This window comes from Rhinopithecus roxellana, chromosome 15 (assembly GCF_007565055.1).
Source record: "Rhinopithecus roxellana isolate Shanxi Qingling chromosome 15, ASM756505v1, whole genome shotgun sequence".
NCBI classification, from domain to species: domain Eukaryota; kingdom Metazoa; phylum Chordata; class Mammalia; order Primates; family Cercopithecidae; genus Rhinopithecus; species Rhinopithecus roxellana.
In genome coordinates this window covers 1590282-1605994 of record NC_044563.1, presented here as the reverse complement: position 1 = coordinate 1605994, position 15713 = coordinate 1590282, and positions in this window count along the sequence as shown.

The window sequence follows — 15713 nt, the reverse complement described above, 5'->3', positions numbered from 1 at the left end:
TCTCCCATGAGGCCCCCAGCCGCAGGCAGGTCCCCACTACCTGTCACTCTCACTGCTCAAGGCGGCGCCCGCTGGCTCCCTTGGGTGGGACTAAGGAAAGCACATTCCACTGGGCATTCTCTGAACAGAAGCGTCTTAATAGGAAATTCACCTTAAAAGGTGACAGGTGTCTTCCCGGGCCAGCTTCTGCGAGACAGAGCATGTCGAGGGAAGGGAAACACGTCTAATCCCCAAGCCTTCCTGTGGGGTTTTGCAGAGGAGACGGTCACAGCTCATGACCCAGCCTGCAACTCCCACCTCCCACGCCCTCAGCCCCGGGGCCTGGCACCCCCACCCTGCTCTGGCTTGGTGGTGTGCAGAGAGGTGACACAGGGCCATGGTCATCTGCACCTGTGGAGCTGTGAGAGGAAGGGAAGGGGCACAGGCTTGGCCACAAGCTTCCCTCAGCCCTACTGTAATCTCTGAAAGGCTCCGTGAGACACCCAAGAGTCAGATGGGGAAACTGAGTCCCAGGGCTCAAGGGCATGCTACGTGGAGGGAAATGGCAAAAGAGCCACCGCCCAGCCTTGCTTATCCTCAGAAGGTGGCAACAGAAGCCACTGACATCCCTAACAAAGTGCCATGTGCTGGAAGGTGTGTACCTATGGGGGTGAGGACACGGGGGCAGAGGGAGCCTGGCCTTTTCTTAGAGGGTCCCTGTTCTTGCCTCTCCCCCAGCCTCCCCTGGTGCAGCTTCCACTGGTCCTTCGGAGGGTCCCGTCTGTGGAGCCTGTGGTGTCTGTGGAGCCTGTGGTGTCGTCTGTGGTGTGTGGTGTGTGGTGCCTGCCCCTCCATCGGGGGTGGGGCCAGATGCTGCGTGTCCCGGCAGGCTCCCCTCCCCCGAACATGCCCGGCCGAGGGGCACCGCTGCAAATGTCATTATGACCAGGAGCCGTTTTTAGGGTGCACTTTGTCCACGCGCAGGGTTTACAACCCCTTTTATTCCTCATAAAACGGGAAGGGAGCAAAGCCCCAGCGTGTGGGGGCCAGAGCCTGGCTGCATCCGCTGGAGAGCAGCAAGAGGCTGGCTCAGTGCAGGCCCCTTTGCCATGTGACCCTGGTAGGCCCTGCTCCAAGGGGACCTGGGCACAGGGGATGGACTGTGGCAGGGTCCCTCTGGGGGTCCCAGTACAGGATGACCAGGGGCCCCAAAGAGCCCAATGTGCTTGGGTTTTCTGGAGCAGAGGTAAGGGGGAGGTGTTGAGGGGCTGGGGCAGTGAGTCCCGGCTGTCTCCCTGACGGGTCCTCTCTTCCAAGCCCCCTTCCCAGCACATGGATGCTCCATGCTGCCCAGGCCTGCCATCTCTCGGATGCCTGCCCCCACACAGATGCGCCTCGCCTTCCTGCCTCCCCCTCCTGCCCTCCTTGCCCATCACACCTCTCTCAGGTATGTGACACCAGCCGTCTCCAAGCAGCCCCTCACCCCTCAGGCCTTCTGTACCCCCACTAGCCTGCACCCCAGATCCAAGTAGGGGCTGAACTCGCCTCCCTAGCCCCTCTCTCCAGCCCTGTTGGGAACCCCTGACCCTTGGAACAGCCTCAGCTGCTGACTCAGAAATCAGCATCCTGTGCCCCCACTCAGCCTGGGGCAGGTGCAGCCTCCCCTCCCTGAGCCCTGGTCTGCCAGGCGAGGGGTGCTGGAGCAGGCAGGTCTGGTGCCAGTGTCAGCACAAACGGCCAGGGGCTCACCCTCCACCCTCGGAGCTTGGAATGGGAGGGCAGCCCTGGCCTCAGACACCCTGGTGAGGAACCTGGCCTTGGCTCGCCCAGGGGCTCTTCACAGTGCTCCCCAACCCCAGCTCCCCAGAATGCAGTCCAAACGTCTCTCCTATCCGGCCCCCTTGCTTCTTTGGATTCCAGTGGCCGTGAGGGGACTGGAGGTTGGGGGTTCCTGGGCAACCTCTCCTGGAGCGCAGGAGACGGGGGTTTCACCCAGGCAGCTGGCTGAGGCCTAGACACCCCAGAGGCGGCTGTGGCCCCGGTATGGACTTCAGTTACCTGGGGAGGCCAAGCCAGCATGCTTCTGGGGATCTGTGCTCAGTGACCCCTGGGAATTAGTGCTATCTCCAAGCAGGTGCCCCAGCACACTGAGGGATCACAGGAACGTCTCTAACACTGCTGGAGGGCAGTGGGCCCTGCCAGAGCGTGGGGAGGGGTACACCGGCCCACGGCAGCCAGGGCACCCCCCACTATGCCCATGCCCCGGCCTGGCTCCCCTTCCCCCTCCGCCCTTCACCTGGTCCAGGACAAGAGGGCAGGAGACCCCCCTAGGCCCCACGGGGTTATGGGCAGGGAAGGGAGGCGGCTCTCAGTGGAGACTGCCTTGTAATCCAGGAAGCAGGAGAGAGGACTGCCCTCCCAGGGGCAGCAAACAGGCACCGGATGGAACCGGGTGCCCAGGCCTCACCACCCGCCATGGCACTGTCCAAGGATGCCCAGATCACTGAATGCACAGCATGGATAAGGACTGAAACGGGGGTCACATGATGGGGGCTGCTGGTGTGGGCCACTTCCCAAACCCCAGGCAGCACAGAGGCCACCAGGTCTCCGGGGCTGTCCCTACAGGACTGTCCCTCCAGGGTCTTTACAGGTCCCGAGTCCTGACTCCTTACACACAGAGCGTGGGCCTGGGAGTGGGAGTCCAGGCCCCCCAGGCCCAGGGCCCTCCATCTTCCCTCCCCAGTCAGACTCACAGCACCAGCCCTTGGGCCACGGGGGTGGCAGGCCCAGCTTCAGAGGCGCAGTGGCTGTCCTGGCCTCTGGTCAGTCTCCCTGGGGCAGGGGCTGCCTCTCCTCACAGACCTGGGCCTCCCTTGGGGTGGGTGCTGCCTCACAAGGGAGCCTCAGGTGGGGGTGGGTGCGGCCGAGTCTTCAGTGTCTGCCCAGAGGCACCCAGCAGGCAGCTGACCCCCTAGACCAAAGATTCCTGGAGTCTGAGGCGCTGCCTCCCCCACCACGTGAAAGTTGGCCCTGATCAATTAGACCGTGCGCTAAATAAATCACTCGAGGGGCTTAGAGCTGTGTTTTTGCAGCGGCTGCAATAATAATATTAATAACAATGCCCCTCAGAAACCCGGCCAAGGCTGGAGTCTCGGGTGGGGAGGGAGCGGGTGCAGGGGCCATGCTGGCGTCCCTGGGCCTACCCCCAGCCCCCTGCCCACCCACCAGGGCCCCGCCACCTGGGCCACAGCCTGGCCTTGTCTCCTGGCTCAGGGCGTCCTGGGCGTCTCCTACCCAGGGCCCCCTGACCATGGCAGGGCTGTGCTGGGGCCTAGAGCCCACCCCATACCAGCATGCATGCAGGGGAGGCAGGGGAGGCGCGGAGGACCCCCAGAGATACCCTGACCAGAGTGGACAGGAAGAGGCTGTGGGGCAAGAGCAGGGGCAGGGCAAACAGCACGGGGAGAACAGAAGAGAATAGAGTGTGGAGAGAGAGGGGGTGCAGGGCGGGTGGAGTAGGGGACGAGGGTCTGGGCGCAGGTTCAGCCCCCTGACTTCTCCAGGACCCTCCTCCCACAGCGCTGAGAGCCAGCATGGAAACAGCGCTGGTCTCATGGGGACCTGCCCTGGAGCTCCACGCACGCTGTGTCACTGCGGGGGCCCCAGTGGGCACTGGCCCGGCTCTGCTTCTGGGATGAGGTTGAATGAGCAGATGGGTATCCCTGCAAGGTCCAGGGCCAAGGCAGAGACACAGAAGCAGAGGGAGATGGGTCTCCATTGTCACCCAGGCACCTTGAGAGACTCCCGCCCCCACCAGAGCCTGTGGACAGCTGAGCCGGATCTGTCCCCGCATCCTACAGTGGGAGCGGAGGGTCGGCCAGCACGGGCAACAGAGAGGAGCCAGCACAGGCCCTCCGGCCTCCTACTGTGCGGGGCTAAGGAGGCCTCTGGCTGGTGAGTCTGCTGGACACCCAAGGCTCGAGAGGAAGCCATGGCTTTGGAGAGTGGCATTAGCACAGAAGGGAGCCAGAGGCCCGCGGGGATCCCGCACACCCAGTGCAGGGGTGGCAGCAGGCCTGCCCTGAGGGCTGCCTCCGGGATGGGCAGAAGCGGCTCCTGTGGAGCTGCCTCTCAGTTCAGGCCTCTCCCCACCTGAAGGTCCAGAGAGGAGGCAGCCCCCAGAAGACTGCATGGGCGGGGCTCACAGACAGGGCTCAGGGACCAAGGTGTGGGCCTCAGGGACAGCCAGCAGCAGGGAAGGAAGAGGGGGAAGAGGGGCTTCCGCTGTGGGAGCTGGCCCCTTGCTGGACGAAGGGCAGTTCTAGGCGGCCTCACTCCCACCTGAACCCAGAGACCCCAGCCCTGCAGGAGGGGCATTGCCCAGGCCCACCCCTCGGCAGCCGCTGGTGCTTTGGGAGAGGGTGCCCTGGCTGCGGTTTGGGGAGGCATGTTAAAACATCAAAGACTTTTGAGTTCAAAGATGTCAGAGGGCGAAGGTCGCGGGCCCCGGCTGCCCTCTGTTTAACCTCAGCCCCAAAAGGGAAAAGGGAACCGAAGGGAAGCAGCTCTGTCCCTGGCCCCATCCCTGGCCCCTCTTTCTCCTCTGATCCTTCTTCCTGGCTCTCTGCAGAGAGGGAGAGCGAGAGGGCCCCACTGTGGCTTCCCGAAGCTGCAGCCTCCACGCAGGCCCTCTCTCCCCTCCCCTTTTTTTGCAAAGGCATCGGAAAACAAACACGCTCCACTGCCCCCCCAACTCCCCACCTCCCACCCCCAAAATAAACCCAAGAACTCCGCCAGCCTGCTCAGCACAGCGGGAAAACCGGAGTGGCTGCCTGCGACCCAGAGCGCGACGCGAAAAATAAATTCCTTGTTTTATGATGGGAGGGGAAGGTGGGGGAGGAGAAGGAGACAGAGAGAGAGATAAATAATCTTTATTATTTTCTGTTATCATTTTCCTAGGGCCGTTTTGCCTGGGCACCACAGTCAGTTCTAGCCCAAGGCCCACCCCTGGGCCTAGGGCAGAAAAGGGCTGGAAGAGGTGGAGGAGGGGCCACAGGAGGAGGAGGAGGAGGAGGAGGAGGAGGAGGAGGAGAAGGAGGCGAGCAGTGTAATTGAAGCTGGCTGTTGGCCCAACCACCAACTTAAAACAATAAAGCCAGAGGAAGTCCTGCAGGACAGAGAAACAGGGTGAGGGGGTGGGTGGCCAGGGGGCAGGATGGAGAGGCCAGGGTCGCCCTTGGGACCCAGCTCTCCTTGTGGGGAGGAGGCCCCGTGTCCCAGAGGGCATCGTGAGCTGAGGGCTTTGGGTAACGGAGAATAGGGGCAGTCAGTGGCATGGGTGGGGGTTTGGGCTGAGTGAGCAACCTGGGGGCTTGCAGGCCAGGGAGTCAGCCCGGCAAACGGCCCTGCAGTGGGGCTCCCGGGAACAGAGGGATGTATTCTTTGGGTGCTCCGGGTGGCTCCAGAACTGGCTGGGTTGGTTGGTCCAGGAGTCCCATGGCCTGGGCCTCCTTCCCTGGTACTAGTGCCATGGATGCTGACGGGTGGGGATGGAGGGGGCCCTTCTAAAGAGGGCCGGCTCCCACGGGCCCTCAGGCCAGGGTGCACTGCCCACCTTCCAGGCCACCCTGGTAGGGCTGGGAGGACCAGAAGGAGGGCAGCAGCCCTCTCCCCCAGCCCGCCACCCACCACGCCACAGGCCCTTAAGAGGATGGGTCCATGCCAGGTCCCCTGCCCACGCAGGACCTCAGAGCCACGCCTGTGTTGGGCAGGGCGGATGCTGGGGCGCCTTCTGTGGGGCTGCACAGCTAGAGTCAGTGGACCACAGTCGCCTTCCCAGGCAGGGCTGGGCTTCCAGTCCCATCAGGGAGACTCTGGCCGAGCTAGTGCTCCCCAGGCCAGGCTTCCCAGGGGACAAAGCAGGCAGGGCTCATGCCCAGCTGCTCACGGCCACTTCCCCAGCCTGTCCTCTGTGTGCTGTTCCCCCACGGGCCTTAGGGCCTTTGTTCCCACGGCAGAGGGCCTGGCCCCTCTGAGGACCTCGGGCTCTGGAGACAGCACCTGCTCACGCCCAGCTAGAGCCACAGCAGGCGACCTGGTGAAGGATCCTCAGGGCATCCTACACCCAAGAGCAGGGAGGGCCCTGAGAGGCCGAGGGGCAATCTTAATTACCCCCAAAGCGAGGTTCAGTGGGACATCCTTTGGAGGTCAGGGGTGCCCATGGAGGGGCCAGTCCTGGGAAGAGGGCCATTTTCAACTGGCTGACCAGGAGGGATGGGAGGCCGGAGGAAACAGGGCAGGCAGGCCAGAGGTGTGGGAAACGGAGCGGGAGGTGATGATTTCAGCCTTCTTGGGTTGCTGTCACAAAGTACCACAGCAAGAGAGAGAGAGAGTCTGAGGTCAAGGTGCCGTGGGGCCGGTTCCTCCTGAGGCCTCTTTCCTGGGCTTGCAGATGCCGCCATCTCCCTGTGTCCTCATGTGGCTGTTGCCCTGTCAGCATCTGTGTTCTGATCTCCGCTTATAGAAACACCAGTCGGATGGGCTCAGGGTCATCCTAACAATTCCATCTTAACTTGGTACCTCCTTAAAGACCTACCTCCAGACAGACTGATTCTGAGGCTGTGGGGGTCAGGACTTCCATGCCTAGACTGGGCAGAGACACGATGCAGCCCTTAGCTGTCTGTGTTCCCAGAACATGGGGGCCAGGAGAAGGCCAGGCAGGCACAGGCGAAGGGAACACACACGTCTGCAGGCTGCTGGGAAGAAGGACAGGAGGGGAGAAGGGCTTGGGGAGCGTGGCTTTGGGCAGCCAGGTCACCTGTCCCACGGGTCCTGGAAACAGCAGCCTAGAGCCCAAGTGTACTAGACCACGAGGACTCGGAGGGAGGATGTGGGTGAGGGCGAGGGGTGGCCCCCAAGAGCGAGGTCCAGAAATGCACAGGGGGCCCAGGGTCTTGGCTGGGAAGGCAGAGGCGGCCTTCCCTCGGCCAGGGACAGTGCAGATGCGGTCGGGCTGAGCAGTTGGAAGCCACGGCGTGGGAAACGGCCCGGCCAGAGCCGGATGTGAGAGGGGACCCAGGAGAGGTTGCACGTGCAGAGACGTGGCCCATCCACCCGGATCCTGTGAGCCTCGGGGGATCCAGACCCCTGACTCACAGTCACGCCACAGGCCAGGTGGGGACCCGCCAGGGGAAGAGACAGGAACTGGGGAGCTGCCTCCAGGTTTCCGAGTGCACGCGGACGGACGGGCTCCCAGCGGCCGGCTCCCGACTTCAGGTCTCCCTGCCTCCCCTAATTGTCCCCGCATGAGGCACAGAGGAGGGAAGTGAGTTAACGCAGGAGTTTCCTCCAAGAAAGCTCATCAGAAAAGCCCAGATGGAAAAATCCGCCTCCATGGAGCCCTTGGAATTGGAAGTGATTTCTTTCTGGAAACATGTACCCTGAGGGGTGAGGGAAAGGACAGGACCTGCACGTTCGTCAAGACGGAGACTGTTGGCTCCACACACCGTGAGCCCCTCCCCAGGGCCGCCTCAACCCCTTCCTTCACCCCCTCTCGCATCCCCTCGGGGGAGGGTCCTGCCGGCCTGCCCGGGTCAAGGTCCATGGTCCAAGGTGGGGACGTGGCCTCTGCCTGTGAACGAGCTCCTCCCCAGACCAGCAGGGCCACAAAGGCCGGGACCTTCTGCCCTCAGGGTCCTCCCCACAGCCACCCTCCCTCTGCCAGACCAGCAGGGCCGCAAAGGCCGGGACCTTCTGCCCTCAGGGTCCTCCCCACAGCCGCCCTCCCTCTGCCAGACCAGCAGGGCCGCAAAGGCTGGGACCTTCCACCCTCAGGGTCCTCCCCACAGCCGCCCTCCCTCTGCCAGTCTGCACCCGCCACACCCCATCTGCACGGAGGGGAAGTCTCCCTGAGTTTAATCTGTCCTCTGTGTGCTTAATCTGAAGATGCCCCAATGCACACTGTGGGTGCCTGCAGCACGCAGATTGGAAAGCACTCAGATGTGGCTCTGCCCCTACCCCTATTTATGGACAGAGACACTAGGGTTGCGAACGAGGAAATGAGTTGTCCCCAAGGCAGTGCGTGTGTCAGGACAGGGCGGGCACTCCTGTGTGGAGAGCTGCCCCCCTTCCCTCCTGCCCCCGTGTGGTCCTCCCTCACTGTACTTGCCCCAAGATGGTGGGGCGCAGTCGACATGTGTGCATCTCTGCACAGTCACCATTCTGGGAGGGTGAGCCAAGAACCGTGTGGGTAGGGTCTCCTCCAGGCAACTGGGGACCCAGGCTCCTGCAGCCTTGTGGCTCTGCACTCCTGAAGCTGCTGGGGGTAGAGGGAAGAGAACATAGAGGATCCTTGTGGAGACTGTTACGGACCAGACCTGAGAACAATGCTATTAATTCTGCTCCCAGTGAGTGGGCTGGGCTCTGTGCACAGGGCTGGAGGACGTGTGCACAGAGAGCGGTCCTCGCTGGCCCTCACTGGCCCGGCGGCAGCACCCACCTCCCACCTCCAAGCCCTTGTCCTCGTCTCTCTGCCAGCCCTGCTCCTGTCTCCATGATGATGGCCTTTCCAGGTGGGGCTGGCCCGACTTAGGGCTCATGAATGCTCTCTGCCCATCACTGTGTGCCCCTATGGGCTCTGAGTTCTGGGACAGGGCCCAGCTCTGCTGCTGGGGACAGAAGAGGTCCAAAGAAGACAGAGTCTCTGTGCTCAGGGAGCTTCTGGGCTGGGTGGGAGAAAGGGCTCCACTGGGAGCAGTTAGGTGCCAAGTGCAGCTGATCCCCAGAGCCTGGTGAGCAGGAGGCAGCCCCACCCCAGGGAGCCATGTTGACGCAGTCCCTGGGACTCCGAGGGCAGCCTCGGTGGCCAGCCTGAGCCGTGTGCAGTGGACACTGGGCAGAAAGGGACCCAGTGGTAAAGAGCAGATGGGCACCCCGGCACAGACAGCAGGAAGGGCCACAGAGACAAACACCCCATTTCCTGGCCAGCCCCATGCAGGAAGGTGTGCTTGGGGAGGGAGGGAAGCAGGAAAGGCAGCCGCACAGCCCAGCCGCGGGTGACTGTGGACCTTGCCCCGGCCTTTCCAGCCCCAAACCCCCCAATGTGCAGCCTCAGCCTTCAGGAATGTCCTGTCCATGGCTCAAGCTGCCAAGGGGAATGGACAGGGCCCAGGAGCGGGGGCCCAGGCAGGTGGCCGGCGGCTCTGACACTTTCCTGGCCGAGGTCTGAGTCCCCCGCGGACATCACTGGGGCGGTTTGGTGGGCTCCAGCGTCTGGGGGTGTGGGATAGTTTCCAGGCCCCAGCCCATCTGCTCAGGCTCCCACTTGGAGGGCCTGTGTTGTTGAGATGTCTGAAATATTTGTTTTCTAAAGGATTAGCTTCCAGATGATTCTGGAAGGGCCAGGAACGATTGGCGTGGAGGGAGGAAGGAGGCCCTCGCTCTCTCTTGAATCTGGACCAGGAAGGCGTCCTCTGTGCCTTGAGAGGCCCAGGCCACGTCCTCCTTTCTCTAAGCCTTAGTCAGTCCACTTGCTCATCCACTGAGCCTTTTATTCATCCAACAAATATCCCTTGGGCTCCCTCTATGAACCAGACCCATGGCCAGGGGCTTCAAACCCCACCTGGTCAGATAGCCCTTCCTCGCCAAGCAGGGAGCAAGGGGCTCTTCCCTGTGGGGCATGTCCTGCCCAGGCCCCGGCACTGGCCTTCACGAAACCACTCCAACATGTACACCCCTCCCACGTGGTGCCTGTTCTCTGGGAGCTGTCAACCCCAGACAAACCCCTCTACTCACCACCCTGAGGAGCCTGGCAAGGAAGAGGAGGGCCAGTCACCTTTCCTACCAAGGGACTTCTCCAGCCTTCCTGGCTCAGATCCCACTGGCGCTGGCATGCTGAGATTCAGGATAGTGGCAGCTCCTGTGGGTGGAAGATGGGGGTCCCGGGGGAGAAGATGGCCCGGAGCAGCCTGGCTGGAGCCTGTCCATGAGTGGGAGGAAAAGGACCTGAAGACAGCATGGCTTGTCTTTGACGGGGGGAGGGTCTGGCTGTGGGGGACTGTGAGTGTTTTGGGAGAGACGAGAAGGGAGCCCTGGAGAGGGTGTCCTGGGGCCACCTTGCTGGTGTCAGCGTGAGCCTAAGGAAGCAGGGGCAGGAAAGTGGGGAGACACGAGGACTTCAGAGTCAGGAGGAGGAGAAGTCCCCTGAAGAGAGTCTCTAAGAACTGTTAGCACGGAGAATGAGAGAGGGAGAGAGAGAGAGAGATCCCGAAGAGAAGACCAGCAGGCAGAAAACAAGGCTGGAAGAGGCAGAGGCCCAGGGACCCTGCGTTCCCAGCTTGGAAGCACCAACTGTGTCCAGCCCAACAGACACCCCACAAACCAACGGGGGTTCACGGCAGATGGTGACAGTCCTCACCCCAAAAGGAATAGCTGGATCCACAGGCCCTGGATGGCCGGCAGCTGGGGCACCAGGCCGAGATGTGCTGGTTGGGGAGGCTGGCAGGGACCGGGTGGGGAGGAGAGTTGTGGGGTCAGCAGAGGCTAGGGAGAGGGCAGCGGGGTCGACAGCAGAGAGGCCAGGAGCCAGCTGTGTGCTGCGAAGATGGCAAGTCACCAACACCATGCATGACATCCTCAATGTGGGTGACAATCAGGACCGGCCCCATTAAAACTCCAGGCCTCCAAAGACAGGCCTAGGCCCTCAGACACACCCAGAGGTCCAGGGGCACAGGCAGGCACAGGCCGGGTGTCAGCGGGCACAGGATGAGCCAGAGCTGCCCTGCAGGGACCTCCAGAGCCTCCCATGTGTGTATTTTGGGGTCCACCACGGCAGGCTGCCTCATCCTGCCCCTTTCTAACTCTGAACTCTGAGCAGCTAAGAGCTCGCCAGGCTGCACACCACACCGGGAGCTCAGGCCAGATGGAAAACCCCATAGCAGGCCCAGCCCACATCATGCACAACGTCCTCAATGTGGGTGACAGCCAGGACCAGCCTCACTAACACGCCACACCTGGATTTCCCCAGGGGAAGGCTTGCAGGACGGTCTCTCTTCTACTTCCCCTGGAGGTGATGCCCACTCTGTCTCCTTTCCCTCAGCTGGCAGGTGAGGAGTTGCATGAACGCCGGCTTCCCTGCTAGTTCATGGCCGATTCCCAGGGGAACTCCCTGGTGCAGAAGAGTGAGGCTCAGAGAAGTGGAGGGTCTTGGGCTTCTCTTAGCTGGGTACATCTTCTGCCCGTGGGTGACCGGCCAGGCTCTGCCATGCGGCTGCTGTCTGCCGGAAGCTGGGCTCAGTCGGTCAGTCCAAGTAGCCTTGCCTTCCGAATCTGGCACTCTGGTGCCCTTTCTGGGAACTCTTTCCACACGGCTAGCTTGGGCTTCCTCACAGCATGGCAGTCTCCTGACAGTGAGAGTCGTACACGGCTTTTCATGGGCAAAAAAAAACCCTAAGGCTTTTTAACGGTCAGCTTTGAAGTCCCAGAGCAACATCCCACTGCATTTTATTGGTCAAAAAGCACCCAGATTTCAGGGGAGGGGAAATAGATCCATCCTCCTAGCGTGAGCAGGGGTGAAGCTTCCTTGCAAAAGGAGCACGGAGCGGGGAAGAGACTGTTACGGTGTCCCTGTAAGCGGCGTGCACGGGTGCTGCAGGGGCGGCTGTGGCTGGGTCAGTGCACCGACCTCGGGGAATGGAAGTAGACAGTCACGTGTCAAACTGTCAGCCTCGCCACATTTCGCTCCATTCCTTCTTGGGTTGAACATCTTATGTTGCTCCATTCTGTGATTCTTGAGAAGAAGTGGCTCTGTCAGGATGGAATCAGAGAAGCACAGCCTCCTCACAGCCAAAGGCAGGGGCTTTGTTGGAAGGGATGGGACCTTTTGCCGAGATGGAGCTCCAGGCTGTCTGTGAGACGCTACTGCCCGGCTCTGGGGCTCGGCCTGAAGCCAGCAGGACAGGCAGTCAGGAAAGAAGATGGGCAGTAAGTGGGAGGGGACAAGGGCCACCTGGACGTCGCGAGGTCACACGTGAACCCATGTGGACAGTCCGGAGCCCATATCTGTGTCTTACCACTTTGTGCTGCATTGAGTAATGTTCCCCGGAAATTCATGTCCACCCAGGACCTGTGAGTGGGGCCTTCTGTGGACAAGGGCTTTTGTGGCTGCCACCAAATAAAGACAAAGTGGCACTGAATTGAGGTGGGGGGAGGCATCAATTCAACAAGTGTTGTCCTTATAACAAGAGGGAAATTTGCACACAGAGACACAGACACACAGTGGAGGAGGTCACTTGAAGACAGAGGCAGAGACTGGAGCAATGCAGCCACACGCCGCAGGACACCTGGAGCCCCCAGAAGCCAGAAGGGGCAAGGAGGGGCCACCCTAGGGCCTTGCGAAAGAGGGCGGCCCTGCCCTCCCCTGGGTGGTGAACCTCGGGGCTCCAGAGTTGTGAGAGAGTCATTCCTATGGTTAAAGCCACCCAGTCTGTGATCACTTTTTCACTGCAGCCCCAGCAATCAAACCCCTCCAGTCCGAAAACACAGGGGACATCTGGAGGAGCAAGCACCACTCGCCAGGGGGCCACAGACACCTGTGGCCCAGGACTCAGAGGAGCTGCAGGCTTGGGGCCCGGGGCCAGCAGGCTGAGCCAGGGACGGTGACACCAGGCATGTGCAGTAGCAGCACCCAGCCAGCACCCCCAGCAGATGCAAACATGGTGGCCACTTCCACCCACTGGTCATGCTGCAGCCGGATAAGTCTGCCAGGGCTGCCTCCACAAAGCGCCACAGACCGGGAGGCTTAAATGAGGGAGATACATCCTCTCCCAGTCCTGGAGGTTGGAGTCCAAGATCAGGGCTGCTGCAGGGCTGGGTCCTCCGAGGCCTCTCTCCTTGGCTCATAGACGCTGCCTTCTCTGCGTGTCCTCACGGGGTCATCCCTCCATGTGTGTCTGTGTCCTCCTCTCCTCTTCCTATAAGGACACAGTCCTATGGGACTGTGCTCATCCCTGCTCACATCAGGAGAACGGTCCTGTGTCGCCTCTCGGGACCCCATCTTGGTGCTTCTCCCTTGGTTACCCCATGGTCAGGACTCAGCCACCAGCGTGAGCCCACACACTGGCTCTGGAGTGGTGGGCACAGGTGAGAGGGAGGTACAGCTGCCACAGCCAGGAAACCCAGGGACGGTCCTGAATGGGCCCACAGCTGGCTTTTCTCTGCCAGAGTCACGAGGGTGAAGGTCGCCAGCTCCCAGGGTCAGGGCCCAGCCTCCTTCCATCTCACTGCTCCGGCTGCCTCAGTTCCTCATGGAGTCTGTTTAGTGCCTCTCCAGAAAAGACAAGTTGAAGCCCTGACCACCAGCATCTCAGAGCACAAACTCATTTGGAAATAGGGTCATTATAGACACAGTCGATCAGGTCAGACTGCAGTAGGGCAGGCCCTGAATCAAACGTCATGGTGTTTGATGGTAGAAGAGAGACACAAGAGAGCAGTGCTGCGTGAAGGCGCAGGGTGGGAGCGTCCTGGAAGATGGGCATGGCTGGGGTGACAGATCTGGGAGCCAGGGAACACTGGGAAAGTCCGCCAGCACCGGAGCCTCCTTAGAGCTCCAAGAAGGAGCCAGCCCTGACCACCCCTGACTCTGGCCTTCTAGCATCGAGACAGGGGGAGACACATTCCATGTGGCTGTTCCAATCAGCCCAGCTTCTGGGACTTCCTTACGGCAGCCTCAGGGAACTGGTTCCAAGCCCAAGTGGGCTATCCCATTACTTACATCTGGGTAGGTCCCAGCCACAGGGGAGGGAGAAGAGAAAGCGCCTCTATCTAATGACACGCTGTGCCACGTCCCACCCAAGTGACACGCTGTACCCACATCCCGTCCAGGTGACACGCTGTGCCCACGTCCCTGTCTAGGTGACAGGCTGTACCCACATCCCGTCCAGGTGACACGCTGTGCCCACGTCCCTGTCTAGGTGACAGGCTGTACCCACGTCCCACCCAGGTGACACGCTGTACCCACATCCCTATCCAGGTGATAGGCTGTACCCACGTCCCACCCAGGTGATAGGCTGTACCCACATCCCTATCCAGGTGATAGGCTGTACCCACATCCCACCCAGGTGACATGCTGTACCCACATCCCTATCCAGGTGATAGGCTGTACCCACGTCCCACCCAGGTGATAGGCTGTACCCACATCCCTATCCAGGTGATAGGCTGTACCCACGTCCCACCCAGGTGATAGGCTGTACCCACATCCCTATCCAGGTGACACGCTGTGCCCACGTCCCTATCCAGGTGATAGGCTGTACCCACATCCCACCCAGGTGACATGCTGTACCCACATCCCTGTCCAGGTGATAGGCTGTACTCACGTCCCACCCAGGTGACACACTGTACCCACATCCCTGTCCAGGTGACAGGCTGTATTCACGTCCCACCCAGGTGACACAGTCTACCCATGTCCCTGTCCAGGTGATGCACTCTACCCATGTCCCACCCAGGTGACACGATGTACCCATGTCCCTATCTGGGTGACAACGCTGTGCCATGTCCCTATCCTGGTGACACACTGTGCTCATGTCTCTATCTAGATGACAGCACCATGCCCACATCCTCATCCAGATGACAGCACTGTGCCCACGTCCTGTCTTGTTGATATCACTGTGGTTACATACCTGTCCATGTGACATCACCGTGCCCGCATTCCATCCAGGTGATACATTATACCCACATCCCTGTCCAAGTGACATCACTGTGCCCACATCTGCCTCCAGATGACAGCGCTGTGCCCACATCCCCACCCAAGTGCTCTGGGCAACTTGGTTGGGGCTCTGGCTACTTTCATGTCGATGTCACCCTGTGTGTAGATCACAGTACCCAGGCACTCACCATTACCGTGGCCAGCACAGACCAGATACGACCCCAGTAGTCCTCAAAACTAGGTCTCCTGTACTGCTGTGCCCCGCAGTTGCTTCACTGGCAAGACCACTCTTAGCAGGTAAGCCTGGAAGCAGAACCTCCGCAGCTCCTGGTCTGTCCTATACACATGCAAATGCCCCATTCGAAAGCAAATAGCCCCAGGTGTCTGCCTGCTCCCAGGCAAAATCTTCCTCCGGGAATCAGTGAACAGAAGAGATGTCCGTCACCCCCGGGAGAGTGGTGTCTGAACCCGTATAACCGCCCAACAGGTTCTCCCTGCCGCCTGTCTGGACAGAGCTGCTATCACGACAGGGGAATTGCAATAAAGTTTAATTCACACATAATCGGCCGTGCAGGAGACTGGAGTTTTATTATGACTCAAATCAGTCTCCCAGAAAATTTGGAGATCAAAGTTTTTAAGGAACATTTGGTGGGTAGGGGGCCAGTCAATTGGGAGTGCTGATTGGTTGGGTCAGAGAAGAAATCATGGGGAGTCAAAGCCGTCTTTTTGTGCTGAGTCAGTTCCTGGGTGGGGGCCACAAGACCAGATGAGCCAGTTTATCAATCTGGGTGGTGCCCGCTGAGCCACCCAGTACAGGGTCTGCAAAATATCTCCAGCACTGATCTTAAGTTCTACAACAATGATATGATCCTAGGAGCAATTTGAGGAGGTTAAGAATCTTGCAGCCGGCCGGGCACGGTGGCTCAAGCCTGTAATCCCAGCACTTTGGGAGGCCGAGACGGGCGGATCACGAGGTCAGGAGATCGAGACCATCCTGGCTAACACGGTGAAACCCCGTCTCTACTAAAAAAATACA